This window comes from Argiope bruennichi, chromosome 7 (genome assembly GCF_947563725.1).
Source record: "Argiope bruennichi chromosome 7, qqArgBrue1.1, whole genome shotgun sequence".
Classification (NCBI taxonomy): domain Eukaryota; kingdom Metazoa; phylum Arthropoda; class Arachnida; order Araneae; family Araneidae; genus Argiope; species Argiope bruennichi.
The window spans coordinates 104,104,034-104,122,227 of NC_079157.1; positions in this window are offsets into that span (position 1 = coordinate 104,104,034).

Genomic DNA, 18,194 nt, shown 5'->3' on the forward strand with positions numbered 1-18,194 from the left:
TAAATATATGAAATTTTGTATGTTTTTTGTGGCAACAAGGGTAGCTCTGTGTCAAATTTTTGTTACAATCGGCCGGAAAAATTTTTTAAAACCTAATAGAAGATGACAGATTAAAAATTCGGGTGATATGTTTCTACAGCTATCATTAATCAATTCCCGATAAGTTCTAGCATATTCTGCTGCAAAAGCATTGTCCTCCTCTCACCTAAATTGTGGTACGTAGGCAAGGCCATGAATGCCAAGAGTGCTCAATTTTTTATTTTCAAGGTAGCGCGTATGAGTGTCTTGTGCTTCTTAGTTAGAGTAAGGAAAATAGAATATTCTTTTTTTGATGCCCCATTTTTCGTCTGATGGAAACTAAAATTGTGTTTAAAATTTCATTTATCTAAGTCATTGTGTTGTTGACGTATCGCTTTTACATGCATACAAAAATAAGATTAACAGACGGCCAATCCCGGGATTAATACGGTAAAAACTTCATAATGATCTGCATTTTACATGCTAAATAAGTGCACCAGGTTTTACCTATCTATCTCTTTAAGTTTTATAGTTATTATGATCATTTGCATTTGGACAGGCAAACAAATTTCCTGTCAATGGGTTTTATTAAAAATTTGACAGAAGTCTATAAATTTAGTGCAAAGATCAAATACTAAATTTCATCCATTTAGCTCAAAACGTTTCTGACATCATGTTCACAGGCAGACAAGCAGACATGACTGCGAAAAGTGTTTTGCGGACTCAAGGAAATCTGCAGCGTGGCGATTCGACAAAACTTGGCTTTGAAACATTTTGGCAATTACAATATTTTCGCTTTCGTTCGCTAGAAAGTAAAAAATAATATCGACTGGGTACTTGTAGTGCACATTTTAGATTTAGTACGGATTATAGGACAACTCTATGAATTTGTTATTCATAATTAACCCTTTCGCGACGGGCGTGTCATATATGCATCACCATTGAACGTCTCTCACAGTCGGGCGTATCACCCGTGCATTTCTGGAAATCGAATTCATGGGACGGTGATGCATTTGTGCATTTTAAACTGGAACAATTTTTAATCGCCACTAGATGGGTCCCTGGGTCAATTACTTTATGGAAAGACTTGGTTTCGATTTATTATGGCAAAAAAAACGCAATTTGTACGCAAACGCAACCTACGTAACGCAAACGCAAACGCAAAAAACGCAAGATGTAGGACTTAAACTTTATTTTTATTTATTTATTTTTCTTTGAAAGTTAGGCTTAGCGACGCCAAACCCCGTCCTGTGGGATGATTCCTTTCGCTCCGTCCCGTATAGGGGCCTCCGTCCCGAAAGGGTTAATACAACTTCCATTTAATATGCAAGAGATTATATATGATAGTGCGTATAATTAATTTTCAAAAAAGCTCAATTAGAATTTGATTGTAATATTTCAGAACAATCATTATAGTTTTATTTATTTATTTATTTATTTTGGGATGTTGATTTCCTATTGCCTAACTATATCCAATACATAGAATTCTCTGTAGAAATGTGAAATGAACTTAATTACAAATTTCTTTATTAGAATATTTTTAATTATTTTAATGAAGAATTCGTTTCAGTACTACTTTTCCATTAAATGTTTTCAAAAGACTTTAAAATTAAAAAAAAAAAATCTATACCAAATTCAAGTGCTATAATAAATTGTATTCCTGTTTGTTCAGGGTTACTTCATTTTCTTAAAAGTGTTCACCATTTTAGCTTTCTTTAATTAATTAAAAACACTCATTGCTAGAGATTCAGTTAAGAAACCACATTCTTTTACAAAGGACATTACTTAATGATTTGTTTTAATGTGACCTAAAATTTGTCTAGCAATAGAAAATAAAACAAAAAGAGAAATCAGAAATATGTAGGTTCTGAGTTTCATAAATAGAAGATCTTGGATAATTATTTGGTTACCTCTAGAAGATTAAATACAGCTTTCATTTTTTTACAAAAACTGTTTGCAAGTAAAAAAATATTTCAGGCAGACAGTCGTCGTTGCTTAATGTGTTTGTCTGGAATTAGTTAGTTTATTTCTCCATTCCAATGTAACTGAAGAAAAATAATTTTGAGACAGTCGATAAAGGAAACCAAAACACTTCTTACTATTCACAATATATAAAGGTAAAATAAAATTACATATGTTATTCGGTTTGGATACGTGATCTCAATGAACTATGAATTCCAGTTATTATTTTCTACTCATAATCGTATTATTTTCTAACTCTTTGATAATAAGTACTATTTCTTAAATAGTGACTTATTATTAATGCATAGTTTTTCGTGTGTTTGTGTGCATTTGCAAAATCTTTATATTTACATACAGTTAAAACTGCAGACGATAAAAATATCGCATTAATTTTTAAAAAAAAATCATTCTAGTTATGTACGATATTTTTACATCTGCTTCTAAACAACAGAGTCAGATTCAATGAAATTATGTAAATCTATAATTAAAACAAGAGATACTATAAATTAATTTTTCCAAGTGCAAAAAACTAAGCAAGTTCATTTTAAAAAACTTTTTTAAAAAATTGTCTTTTTTTACTTTCTCGTATAAAAGTGTTCTAATCGTCAAAAAATTAAAAATTTGTGATTTTGATGAATTTTTATGTTTCGGGGTATCCGTAAGCTCGAAAAACACCTTTTTGGCATTATGTCTGTCAGTCTATTATTACACGATAACTCAAAACGACTTTGAGCTAAACAAATGAGATTTGATATGTTGACTTTCGACAAAAATTGTAGATTTCAGTCAAATTATTTTTAACGAAATCCATTCAAAGAAAGTCTGCTTATCTGATTGTTCAAATACAAATGAACTCAATTATTGCAAAACGTAAATAGCTAGATAGATGAAATTTAGTTCTTAGGTTTGGAATCTAAAACATATAGGCATATAAATTTTTATGCAATTTCAACTCATATCTAACAAAGGGTGGATTGCCTGTAGGTTTGTACTTTTGCACGCATGTAAATGACTAACTTAAAAACACAATATCTTAAATAATTGAAATTTGATATGTGATGCACAATATGCGATACGTGATATTGCTTGTAGTTCCTGTGTCAAATTTTAGCGACAATCAGCCATAAAAAAAGATGTCTAAAATAGATAATCGCATGATAGATTCAGTAATAAAATTAGATTTATGCCTTAAGATCTATGAATATTTCATAAATAGTATTCGCTAATGCCATACAAGGTAATCATTTGCGATCTTACACAAGTTCCACAATTTCATGCGGGAGGGGGGGGGGCTAATTTTTATTGGAGAATATGTGAGAAAGTTTGGAGGAAACCATTCACGTTGGTTTCGCATTGACTTTGGCGAAATTTGTCTCATAAGAAAATATTTTTATGTCAGCTTAAAATTCAAAATGTTTCCTCTTAAATGATTCCAGTTTCATTTACTTCCAATTTAACTTCAATTTTTATTAAACTTTTTAATTTAACAATTATTTGAATAGATGCAAACGAATTTTAAATAATGGAATTCATAAATATTTCGTTGCCTGGCAACGGTGCGATTTTGAAGTGTTTTTCTTTCATTTTTTGATATCTCTGTTTAATTTTCTAAAAACGTTTTTAACACTTTTTTTATTTGTAATAATTTATTCCTGTTATTTCAATAAATTTTTCAAAATTAATTTTAGGCACAATTTGAATATTATTTTATTGTTGAAAAAATGAATGCAGTCAGAGAATATTTACTTGAACATATTAGCAGGAAAACACTAAACGAAAAATTTTAAAGAAGACAATTGATAATTTATATCAGGAACAAACATTTATTTTATTTAATTTCATATTTTTATTCATTAAAAATAACGATTTAATCATTTATTTCAAAATGTTCATTAAAACTTTTTTTATGTTTTTTTCACTTCCTTAATCTTTAATATTTATGAAAACAATTTAAAATATTTATGCTACAACCATTCATAATTAATGAAAAAAATCAGCTGTTGGCGTCTTTTAAAAATCGTTTGCTTCAGTTAAAATTCTAACTTTAAAACGATTCAGACGATAAAAGAATTTTGTGTATCATTATATTTTTTTTTACAAAAATAACCTCTACTGTAAAATATTAAATATAAAAGTATTTTAATCCTTAGCATACGCTAGGTTTATTAGCTTCTTTTCGAATTAAATACGGAAAAACAACTTTAACCTCCCATCTTTTGAAAATTAGATTTCACAATTCGAAGGATAAAATAAACAACGACCTAAAGTCCCAAATACGCGAAACAACACGACCTCTGCTGGTACAATAACCAAGTAAATTTGAAGGTCAAAGTTTTAAGAATCCGACAAGTTCGGCGAAAAGGAAAACACAAAGCCAGCGTGTGAACCAGGAACCGCTTTAAAGGAATAGCACAGCTGGTGCGCGGTTTTCAATACATTCATTATACAGCTTAACAACTAAAATTAAGACAATCGACCGACTAAAGCTGCTGGCTACATCAGGAAGAAAAATATAACTGTTATTTTGATAATGACTTTATTAGGTGTTATATCGTTGTGTTTTTCCTTATAGTAATTTTCGTTTTCCTTATTTCACTCCTCGTTTTATCATTTTATTATATTTCAGATTTAATTTGTTGATGTCCCCAGTGTTGCTTGGAATAGAAATTTTTTCGTATATAGCATTTTTAATCTAAAAACTAATTTTGTATAAACTATTATATCTTATAATTTCAAATGAGCAATTCTTATATATACATGCACAAACTTATTTATTTTGTGTATCCCGGAAACTGCTCAAATTATTTGGATCAAATTATATATTTTGATAAAGTTTTGCTTTTTATGTTTATCTATATTGGTGTCTTTACAAAAAAAAACGCGATTTTTTTTAAAGCTTTGATTAGAATTTTAATTATAATAATTATTCGAAGTTTTAGAGGTTTTTTTCTGATGATTTTGAAAATATTGCAACACAAAAACTGATTTTTACTACATCTTAAAACTCAAAAAAAAAAAAAAATGATATTAGTATTCTGCTATATAATTTTTTTTCTTATTTTTAATCAATTTTTTAAAAAAAATATTTAAAACCTGTTTTATAACATTATATTTCATTGTTTAAGAGAAATACAAATCATTTTCATTATTGTTACACATTTTTCATCTTCTCTTTTTTTCCCACTGCTGATGATTATGAAAATTCGGCTTATTTTACCATGTTGCGTAGGTTTCAATATAAGGATATTTTTGAATAAAATTTTTGAAATTTTTTTTGTATTTACAGTTAAGATTATTAACTTCAAAACTAAACAAAGGTGAAAATTTTTTTAAGTACTTCTGTTTTTTTTAACTCTGTTGTTGTTGTTTTCCTTGATAGCGCAGAAAATATGGAAAATTCATAATAGAATAAGAATATGGTATAAGGCTTCTAAAATAGTAATATGAGGTATGTGTTCATCAAAAGTTTCTGAAGATACCATTAAGAAAAAACATCGCAAACTAATATTTCAGCAACTATTAATCTCAGGAAGCCAATCGGTCGCTGGAGGCGGCTATTTAAAGCATGAAACACGTTCATTAAAGATGTTTTTGTGACTTATGGCACTTTACAAGCCCGCTAACAGATCTGTCAGCGATTTAAGCCGAGTGAGCGTCTCTTGTTTTTTCCGTCACACAAACTAGGATCAAGAGTACGACTTAGCTACTTCATGCATCACATTCGCTTGCACAACCCCTTTTTACAGAGGGGCACATTCACACACCTCACTGACAGAACATAGAAGAGGATCAACCATGTCCAAGCCGAGACTCGAACCCGGGACGCCAGGATCACGCGAAAGACGTGCCACTCCTATGCCAAGGCACAACAAATGAAACTGTTTAAAAATAGGAAAATCTATACAACTCTTTATCCGAACCAATACAAATGCGAGAAACATTTTGAATTCAAAACAATCACGGATATCAGATCAATTTATTAAATGTTATATTTAAAATAAATAATGATTTTAAAGAATATAGTCAAATTTCGATATAAGAATCTCAGAAATGATTGCTACAAATTAAGGCTTTTAGCGAAAAAAACTTTTGGAATTAAAAGAAACATTAAACGATGTTAAAAAATTTTTAATTTCTTATTCAAATTTCGCCGGTTGGCTATCTATTTAGGTTTGACAACATTTGTTTACTTTGAAAACTCGTATAAACATAAAATATAGAATAAATAAATGTTCATTAATTACTAGAAAAATAAATTGCTATAAAAATTTGATGATGTTTTCATAAACATAAACATAAAATAAAATATATTTTAATTTGAAATAGATATTTGTTTTAACATCCTTTTACTTCAAATTTTGTTTTTCTAAGCTTGAAATTTTAAAAAGGTTTGAGCATAAAATGTTATTTTTAAAGAAACATTAAAATTTGTTTAAAATAATAAAACCTTTTAAATATCTTTTACTATTTTTAAAATCTTAAATAACCTTTTAAAAGACACCTTAACCAGTTAATCCGAAAAGTCTGACATCATTAATGAAAGGAAAATTTCTAAAATAGAATGGTTAAAGAAAAAAATCAAAGAATCCCATTTTATTCGAACCCTAAGTTCCAAACAACTTTTACAATAAATCATTTTAGTACGAAACTGCTTGAAAAAATTAAAAACAGACATGACCTTAATTACTATTCTAGTTTAAAATGATGACACAAACCAATGAACATCTACCATCATTTTGTACCTAAATATTTTCTCTTGGATTAGTAAGGTTAAAAAAAAACAAAATGCAAACTTGTATAAGTAAAAAGAAAACAAAATCGAAACTAATATAAAGTCAGGAAGTAAAAATAAAAATAAACCTCGAAGAAGAAAGTCTATTTTCATACTGAATAGATGTTGTTTAGTAGACTTAATTCTCATAAAGGCTCACAGAAGTATCTAAAATTCGAACCAGCATTAATTTTACTTGAAAAAGGAATATTTTCTATTCTTTTTTTAGTGCTTTCGTTAATTTACAACAACATGTGATTAAAGTTCAAAACTTATAGATTAGGTCATTGGCCTTTTCCTGGTTAACATACAGATAGAAGAGACGGTTAATTATCACTGCGTTTACTTTTAAATAAAAGGTTTTCTAATGAAAACTGTTATCTATATCTATACTTATAATAAAGCTCAATGTGGTTGTGTGTGTGTGTGTGTGTGTGTGTGTGTGTGTGTGTGTGTGTGTGTGTGTGTGTGTTGGCGCTCTACAGGCCAGACCGTTCAACCTACAGCTACGAAATTTGGCACGTGTATACCTTGGAGGCCGGAAATGTGCACCTCGGGGTTATTTTTTCGAATTTTTAATTAGAATTCTATTTATTTAAAAAATAAGCGAAATTTTAGCGTGTTTCTGCTATAACTTCCGAAAATATTACCGCACAAAAAAGATTTTTACATCAAGTTAAAGATCAAAAATTTATATTTTAAATGATACCAATGTTTTAACCTTAAAATTAAATTTTTATTTTTAATGAATTTATAAATAAATATTTTAACTATATTTTTCAACAATTTTTTTCATACAAAATAAAAATAAAATTTAAGCTGCACGAGCACGTTTCGCATTCAAGGGGAAAAATTAGCTTTTTTCAAAGTGTTGTCATCACATTGATTAAAGCTCCAACTAAAAATAAATTAAATCTTTTTGGAAATGAAATCTGCAAAAATATGATTTTCGTCACGTGTCTGTAGGAAATAAAACAAATATGAAGTATTATTTTTTTCTAAAAAATAAATTCAAGAAAAATTATTTTATGATCTTTTACACTCTCTATATTATTAATCCAATAAATCAGTTTTATTTTAAGGCAAGTTTTGTTTAATATGAACAGGATAGAAATTCAAATCAGGGCCACACAGCTAATTTGTAAACCTTTAGTAATAGACACAGATCTTCTAAAATGGTCTAAATGGAAAATGATTATATTTTATGTAACTTGATCCAATAAATACTCTAATATATAACGAATTTTTGATTTTACATAAAGCTTCTGCTGTGGAAATCACGTTTAACAAAATGTTCTTGAAGCACTAATATTTTAAATAAAGAATTAATTTCCAATCAACTAAATCAATCACTTAAACTGAATGATTTATAAAAATTCAAATATAACTATTAAAAAAAAAAAAAGATAATTTTAGATTTTCCATCGATCGTTTTAAAGAAAATACGCCAATCAGCGCGCAGGTTTCTCAATATTAATTGGCCTAAGATTATGAAAATGTTGAGTTTTTCTAAATTTTTAACATTCAAAACTTCATAAATCAGTATTAGTTAATCGTGGAAAATAGAAACATTCATTCATTTATTTAAAATTTGGTGTGTCCAGAATATTTCTCAGAATATGATACCTAACTGCATAAAATTTAGACTTCATATTTTTTGAAATATATTTATAGGCCGGAATTAAATATTATTATTGATTTCATTTCAATCCTTTTGAAAGCAAAGCTAAAAACTGAATTTTATGCTGAATCTGAGAATTTTTTGTTGAATTATTCTTTGAGATATATTATGAAAAATATTTTGTAGTTCACATAAGACTTAAATGCCGAAAGATTCTGTTTGCAGTACTCATATTCAATAATAATAATAATAAATAAATAACAACAAAAATGATAAATAAAATAAAACGCTTGGTTTCATTAAAAAAAATATTTTTATATTAATTGCAATTTCATCATTTCCACTTTAAATTAAAGTTGAAGTTTTACCGGAAATGACAACAAATTAGCAAAATATATATAGTAAATTGAACGAAACGATCTAAACAACAGTATAAGTTTGGTATGACTTTCAAAATTGGAAGATTAAAAATGTTTTGTTTGAGAAGCTATTAAGAGACAAGTTACTTAAAATATTTAATTGAAAATTGTAGCGAGCGGTAATACTGGTGAACCGGCTGGTCGCCAAAGGCGGCTAGTTACATAATAAAGTGTTGTAGTGAAAACACAGATAAGACAGATTGTTGGCATATATCTATCAAATTTGGTCTGTAATTACATGATGGATAGAAAGTGTTCGCTTTGAAATGGATTTCTAAAGTTTTAATTTGAATTTTAATTAAAAATTAATCAAAAGGTTATGATTTTTAGTTTCTCATATATGAAGAAAACAGAAAGTATTGTGATGGTCCAAGAATTCCAACGCGTGATTTTGACGAAATTCCATTTTTTGGACCTCTAAGAATTTAAAAAACATAATTTTTGAATTATGTTTGTTTTTCCGTTGGTCTGACTGCAAATACGATAATTCCGGAATGCCTTAAGCTATAGAAATGAAATTTGGTGTATAGACTTTAAACAAAATTTACAGATTTTTGTCAAATTTTGAATGAAATTCTTTCAGAGTCTCTTCAGATGTCTCTTCGAGTGTCCTAACCTAAATTAATACGATAACTATAAAATGGAGTAAGCCTGACGGATAAAATTGGTGCATTTATTTAACATATAAAACACAAAATCGCATTATATTTGAAACTAAACCTGTTAAAAAGTTGATTGTCTGTCGGTCTGTCATATCCCAAGCATATCAAAGCGATATTTCAAAAACGCGATGACTTAAATAAATGAAATTTGGCGTGTTATTTTGTGACTACATTTGTATTTCTGTGTTAATTTTTCGTTTCCCGTTTGGCGAAGATCGCCAAAGATCGCGCTCTCGTAGACCCGTTCGTAACTATCGTCCGCAAATAACATACGGTATATAATACAGATGTATACTTATTAGAGAGTAAGCGAGAAAGTTTTCGAGAGACCACTCTTCCTGGTTTAGAATACCTCATTGTACAAAAATAATTTTTTCGCCATTTTAAAGCACAAAAAAAAAAAAAAAAAAAATGTGCTTTTGAGTGACAACAACTGTATGTTCGTTTCTCCATTTCCAATAATTTTTTAAAAAATATTTTTAAGTGTTTAAGTACTATATTTTGCATCGTTTTATATACATTGTTTTTACCTATACGCGTTATGATCCTATTAAGTAATTTTTTATACGAAGATATCGCAGCTATATAATTAATTGTAGATTTTCAAAAATAATATATGGGGTGACTCATCGGATCTGAAAAAACATCATTTTACGATGTTTCAAACTTCATATCCGAATCTTCTTTATATTTTAAATTTAAATTAAGATTGATTTATTTTTTTAATTATTAAATATCCTGAATTTAATTCATTAGTGAGAATTTTAAAGATGACCAGGGTGAATGAATTACCTACATTGGGAGGGTGGTTAATCATTTGGGGCTGCCATGGTTTCACTTTGGATCCGGCAGAGTAGGAGTTAAAAAATTATAGAATTAGTTATGAATTATTTTATTTTATAATGAAAACATCTAAACATAGTCATTTTCATAGAAATTTGAAAATGAAAGAGGCTTTTTTGATTTTGTTCAATCATTTTCTAAAATCGACTTAATGCTAAAAATATAATCAGATTTTTTCTAATCAATGACTAAAAAAATCAGATTTTTTTTCTTTTGTAATTTCAATTCAAGCTTTAAAAAATCAGATTGTAACAAAAGATAAACACAACTAGTGAAATCTCTTCTGGTTAAATTGTTCAATTTTTTAATTTTGGAATTGGACTCGGGTCGAATGGTGGGAGATCATAAAAAAAGGAAAACCAAAACGACTGGTTGGTAAACCATTCGCTTAAAGCGGCTAGTAATAAATTATCTTTCAATTTCTTTTTTAAAAGGTAGGATTTATTTTTGAAGACTTAATAACATGAGCCTTGGGTTGTAACTAACTTTTTTTTATACTATGTTCTTTGTGAAAATAAAAAGAAGGAAAAAATATAAAAAAGAATAAAATATGACATTTTATGTTTTTGTATAAGAGAGTATAATATTTTATAGCAATATAAATTATTGCTATAAAAATTGTTATTAATCATTCACACATAAAAAATACTATGTTTTGACATTATGACAAGAAAAGTACCGTATAATTGCATTCAAAACTCAATAAATCATAAAAATCCCCATATTTAATTTTTAAAAAATTAAACATATTCAGTAGATTACTACTGGTTATTTAAGTGATAAATCATATACTACCCCTAACCAGTCAACTTGATTTTATAGTAAAAAGTAGTCACATAATTTAACTACGCGTTTTTTTAAGGTATTCCATTACGTCATATCCAATTTCCTTTTTGGAAATTTAAAAAAAGCATTAAAATTATATTTGTGCTGTGCTTTGACGTTTATTATGATAGAAATAATTGGCTCTCCATATTTATCTCTGTCTCTACTAATAATAAAAGAGAATGTTGGAGTATGCGCTGACTCTTTGCAAACTAGGGCGTTAAATTATACCTTGGAGGACTAGAATGAATCTCCTTTTTTTACTATCTCGTAAAATAAATATAGATAAGGCAGTGCTATAGTTAAAAAATTCGAATTCAAAACTTCGACGTATCTACTCGTTTTAAACCACCTCGAATTGGGAAAAACACATTTTTGACATTTTATCTGTCTGTCTGTGACAAAGACAATTTAAAAACACTGTAAATTAATGAAATTTGGTAAAAGGTCTTTAGATCATATTTGTTGATTTCTATCAAATTAAGAGTGAAATCCTTTAGTCCGTCTGTCCGTATATCTGATTACATGCTAACACGATAGTTACAAAACAAAGACTCTTAGATGGATAAAATTTGGTACACAGATTTAACATCCGAAATATAGATGCCAGTCAAATTTGAAACCAAATACGTCAAAGGATTGACTTTTTTTGGATCTGTACTTTTACAAGCACGTAAACGCGATAGCTCAAAAACGAAATGATTTAAATATATGAAATTTGGAATGTGATTTTTGTGATTACAAATATAGTGTTACAAATCCTTGATGCGGCTTCCCAGCATAGTGGGTTCCCTAGGAGATTCCAGAGCTTGGCGACAAACTTGGCGACCATTTGGCGACTTGGCGACCTTGGCGACGAATTTGGCGACTTTGGCGCCAAAATAGATTATAGCCGAAACATCGAGAATTTTCTCGATGGAGATATGCCTCGAACGTTAGTGATTGGTTGAGAGGTCTCTAGCCCCGCCTCCTAAGACCTATAAAAGAAGCTGAAGCTGCCGGGGAGTGACGGTGAATTGAGTCGTGGACCAGTGGAGTCGAAGAGTAGTCGGAGGCGACGGTGAAGAACTCGTCTTCCAGGGACTAGCGGAGCAGCGACGGAGTAGAGCTGCTGTGTATACTGTTGTATGCTGCTGTGTATGCTGTTGTATGCTGCACGTCTCGGCTGAAAATAATCGTCTTCTGTGTTGTATATAGTAATCGTCCTTGTGCTGTCCTGTGTGTCTTCGTGTAAATAAACGTCGTTGTTTCATTTTCTACTGCCGCCTGCTGATTGAGCGTTCGTTACACCATACAACTCCCACTATCCAAACGAACCCCGGAAAATTTCGCAATAGTTCTGTACCAAATTTTCGCTTCAATCGGTTGGCAAATAGCGCGCCTAAAACACAAATTAGTTTTTCCGGGTGTCCATCGCTACATGACAGGGATTTATTGCGAAAAAATCGCCAAATGTCACACGATAAATTCAGTAAAAGTGTTAAATTCACGCAAAATATCTGTATTTTGTAGCTATTATTCGCTATTTCCGTGCAAGGTATTTGTGGCCATACCCAAGGACCATAATTTTATGTGGAAAGAGAAAAATAACTGCTTTATTAGAGAATATGCGAAAAAATTTAGGAAAACCACTTCCGCTGGTTTAAAATTTCAACTAAATTTTAAATAATTAAAAATTAAGCAACTCTCCGTTTCTTATCGGGATAACTTCTGAAAATAATATTGCTGAAAAATAAATTTTACATCATATTCAATTTTTATAAAATATATATACTTAGTGATGCCAATTTGCTTATCATGTAATTGTTTTAGAAATCCAATAACTTTCTAAAAGTATTTTACTTCATTTTTTTTCCAGCTATATAGATCATTTATGAATTGAAATACAAGCCATTTCCATTGTTACATCAACTATTTAATCGCTTGATTTTCTTTTATCATTGAAAGCGCAAAGATAGGCTCTGTTTATAGTTTATAGTAACTAGAAAAAAGAAAGGGACATTACATAATAGAGAAAGAATACTGTTACGAATTTTCCCGGGCTCGTTTGAATAGTGGAAGTTATATGGTATGAAGAACGCTCAATCACCAGGCGGCAGTAGAAAATAAAACAACGACGTTTATTTACACGAAGACACACAGGACAGCACAAAGACGACAACTATATACAGCACAGAAGACGATTATCTTCAGCCGAGACGTGCAGCATACAACAGACTCTACTACAGCCAGTAGCACACAGCTTAGTTCAGCACTAGCTTCACTCCGTCGCTGCTTCACTTATCTCTGGAAGACCAGTTCTTTACCGTCGATTCCGACTACTCTCCAATCTGGTTCACGACGACTACTCTTTCGCTTCCGACTACTCTTCGACACCAATGGTTCACGACTGCCCGGCAGCTGCGGCTGCTTCCTTTTATAGGTCTCAGGAGGTGGGGCTAGAAGCCTCTCAACCAATCAGGAACGTTTGAGACGTAACTTGGTTCCTACTGAACGGATCGGGAAAATTCTCGATGTTTCGGGTATAATCTATTTTGGTGCCAAAGTCGCCAAATTCGTCGCCAAGTCGCCAAATTTGTCGCCAAGCTCTGGGACCTCCTATGGAGCCAACTAAGCTGGGAAGCCGCATCACAGATTCGTAACAATACGTATTATTAGATGACAGATTACTTGATCGGTTTAATAGTATTTTAAGGTTTGACACTTTTATTGACAAAATAAACAAGCCAAGTGTAACGTCACATAGGGTTATACATGCCCTATCAATTGACGTACAAATCTGATGAGTGACCAAGATCACAATGGTATAGAGGCATAGGCAGAAACTGAAGGAGTCCTAGAAACGAAAACCAACCATGTACGGATATTATACCGAAGGTTTTCCACCCTGACCGAAATACCCATGTTGTAAGATGAAACAAGTGTTAAACTATTAAATAATAAGGCTTTAATATCTATTACAATCTGATGCTTAACCACTTGCGTATATTTGACAACTGAGACTCGGCATGCACCTGCATGGCCCAAGTTCGCAGTCCAATTCATCATTCAAACTAAGACAAAATTAGTAATGTAGCGGTTACATAACTCTACTACCTTCTCTTTTGATACAACCTTATTAACATCAAGATATATTTCCCATGATCCTTCTTGGGGATCATTATTAGATTGTATTCGGTGCAAATGTTGTGTATTTTTCGTGTTCATGTTCGTGTTTTTTTTTTTTTTTTGTCTTGTGAAATGTGGAATTAAATAAATGTTCCTGAAACTCGTCCATTATTTTCATCTACGTCATAATGAAGCTGTGGCGGATTGCTATGAGCGAGGATAGAACCTGGGACCTTGCGGTTCGCAGCCCAGTAACATGACCACGATACAAAAGCAATTGCTCGGGTAGCGTAGCTGTTAACTGGCTTATAAGCTATTCACTACAGACTCTCCCTCCAGTGAGTCGGAGGTGAGACGAACGATATGGCTGTTGAGTCTAATGCGCCTGTACCCATTTGAGTAGCGCCAAGCGTTATGGCAAGCGTGTGTGGGTGAGTGGTTGCTGATGCTGTTGCTGCGTCACGTGAGTCTGGCGACTTTGAGTTGCTGCTTCAAGTGAATCTGACGACTTTGGGTTGCTGTGTCCAGTATAACGACTTTGGTTGCGAGTAGATGGCGCCACAACAGCTGTACGAAGGTTGAAGGATCATCGTACGGGTCACCACTATGGTGGTTTGTGATGAGCGAGGATGGAACCTGGGACCTTGAGGTTCGTAGCCCATTAACATGACCACGATACAAAAGCAATTGCTCGGGCAGCGTAGCTGTTAACTGGCTTATAAGCTATTCACTACAAAGTTATAAAGAGTCTCTTCCATCTACAATAATGTATGTTCTTGTTCATAACAAGAGTGATAACTTATAAAAGATCCTGCTTTACAATTCCAATTAATATGTATATCATGTCATGCAAATAAATGCATTCTCACACAAAATCCAATGCTTTTGTATTCCATTCCATACATCAGCAAATTAAATTCGTTTCAAATACAGGAATTTTTCAAATAAATCTGTACCCAAGGAATCAAAAATCATGCAATTTTCGAGGGAATCATGTGCAAAATAAAAGTTATGTATAAGTAATTTAATCGAAACGAAACCTAACCATAAACACGACAAAACAGCTGGTCGGTCAAGCCGACTATTAAAGAATGTAAAAAAAATACAAATATTCCCCGATATAATTAACTTAAGTACAATAAAAAAAATGACTTATTTCACTTCTAATCGCAAACAACGTATAAAACTCTTACATGTCCTTATTTCAAAAGTTTTTTTTTTCTTTTGCTATAAAGTATGTTTCTTTCTCCTTTTACATGGTCCATAAATCAACGTACCATTAAAGTAGCATTTCCCAAATTTGGAAGGTTTCCTTCCAAAGCAAATATATAAAAAAAAGAAGAAGCAGAAAAGTGAAAAATGGGCATCGGGAAAGTAATCTATATACGAAAAGTACCTCGTTTCATACTGATATCGATTCATGATCGCTTCACTTATCGATAGAAGATCGCGTCTGCCTCCGGAATATCGTTTGGTTCGCTGCGAAATGAATCGATTTAGCATTTTATTCGGAATTTTGCAAGTAGGATGCTCGCATTTCTTCCGGAAATTTAAGTTCCCCTCGAATCCTTTATGAACTGTGACAGGAGATGAAAAATGGGAAACATTTATCCGAATTTCTAGTTCCCGTTTTCCAGAACTTTCTTCCTTTCAGTTTTATCGTAAAGAAAAAAAGCATATGTTCTTTGGTATCTTAGAACGACTTTCAAATGCTGTTCCAAAATGATTTAATTTAATGTTTCCACAATATTAATGACTCGTACAAAAGTTAAAAACATTTTTATATAATCTATAAATAAAAGTCAAAATTCATAAATAATTTTTTGCTATAGAAATCAAACTATTGAACAGATTTTCGTTAATTTTCTCAAAATAATTTGAAGTATAAGGGAAATTTTAGAAAAGATTTCGTTTAATAATTAATTTAATACATGATGTTCTTTTGTTAATGAAGAATTATGTTTTTTGTTAAAATATTTTATCTGTATTATTATTATTTCAATAAAATGAAAAAATTACATATTATAGATATTTTAAAAACAAAAATATTTTATCTGTACTTTTATTATTTTCTATAGAATGAAAACAGATATATTTTAGATATTTTAAAAATAAAAAACATTTTCTCTGTACTGTTATTAATTCTATAGAATGAAAACATATATATTATAGATATCTTAAATACCTTTAAATATCTGCCTCTGCTTTGCCATTTGCAAATTCAATTAAATCTTACATCCTTCTTCAAAAATAATTGTTGACTTGTGGGAAAATTAAACTTTCTATACTTTTTTAAAAACTTTCTTTATAGCCTATAATTTATTCGACAAGTTTTAAAAATTGCTTCGTGCAATTCATATTCTCATTTTAATTAACCGTTTAACTGAAACATCCTTTGGGTATCATTTTATTTAATGCTTGAGCTGTCTCAGCTGCCAATTTTCAAGTCAGAGAGTTATAATAATGTTGTAGACATTTTAAAGTTTTTTGAGCATTGAAACTAAGAATTTGACAGTGACACTATTGAAAATATAGCATTTCTTTTCTTTCAAATATATGTATGATATGAATATACGTATGAGAATATATGCTGGGTATGGAATTTGAATATATGCTGAGTATGAGTATGAATTTTGAAATATGTATGAGAATATATGATGAGTAGGAAATTTGAATATACACTGAGTATGAGTATGAATTTTGAATATATGCTGAGTATGAGTATGAATTTTGAATATATGTATAAGAATATATGCTGAGTATAAAACTCGAATAAATGCTGAATATGAGTTTGAATTTTGAATATATGTATGAGAATATATGCTGAGTATAAATTTGAATAAATGCTGAATATGAGTTTGAATTTTGAATATATGTATGAGAATATATGCTGAGTATGAGTATGAATTTTGAATATATGTATGAGGATATATGCTGAGTATGAGTATGAATTTTGAATATATGTATGAGGATATATGTTGAGTATAAAATTTGAATAAATGCTGAATATGAGTTTGAATTTTGAATATATGTATCAGAATATATGCTGAGTATGAGTATGAATTTTGAAATATGTATGAGAATATATGATGAGTAGGAAATTTGAATATACACTGAGTATGAGTATGAATTTTGAATATATGCTGAGTATGAGTATGAATTTTGAAATATGTATGAGAATATATGATGAGTAGGAAATTTGAATATACACTGAGTATGAGTATGAATTTTGAATATATGCTGAGTATGAGTATGAATTTTGAATATATGTATAAGAATATATGCTGAGTATAAAACTCGAATAAATGCTGAATATGAGTTTGAATTTTGAATATATGTATGAGAATATATGCTGAGTATAAATTTGAATAAATGCTGAATATGAGTTTGAATTTTGAATATATGTATGAGAATATATGCTGAGTATGAGTATGAATTTTGAATATATGTATGAGAATATATGCTGAGTATGAGTACGAATTTTGAATATAAGTATAAGAATATATGTTGAGTATAAAATTTGAATAAATGCTGAATATGAGTTTGAATTTTGAATATATGTATAAGAATATATGCTGAGTATGAAAGACAGTTGTACATATTTTATTAAACTAAATTATTTATATTAAATATTTTTACTAAAACAAATATAGATTTCTGAATCAAAAATTATTATTTCTAGGTGTATAAATACGGAATAAATAAAAGAAACATTCACACACTTACTGAACTAAAAAATAGCATTCCAAATGTCAATTTTCCTTTCTATTGCAACTGATTATGTAAAAACCACTTTGCACGTATTGTTTATTTAACAATGATGTTTTGTCAATAAAATATAATTCTTTTTCATTACACTCAGTATTTCATAAAAAATAAAAATAATAAATTTAAAAAAACCTTGAAGCAAAATTTTAAAATATAAATAAAAATATACAGTAAACATCAAAATGCATTACTGTTGT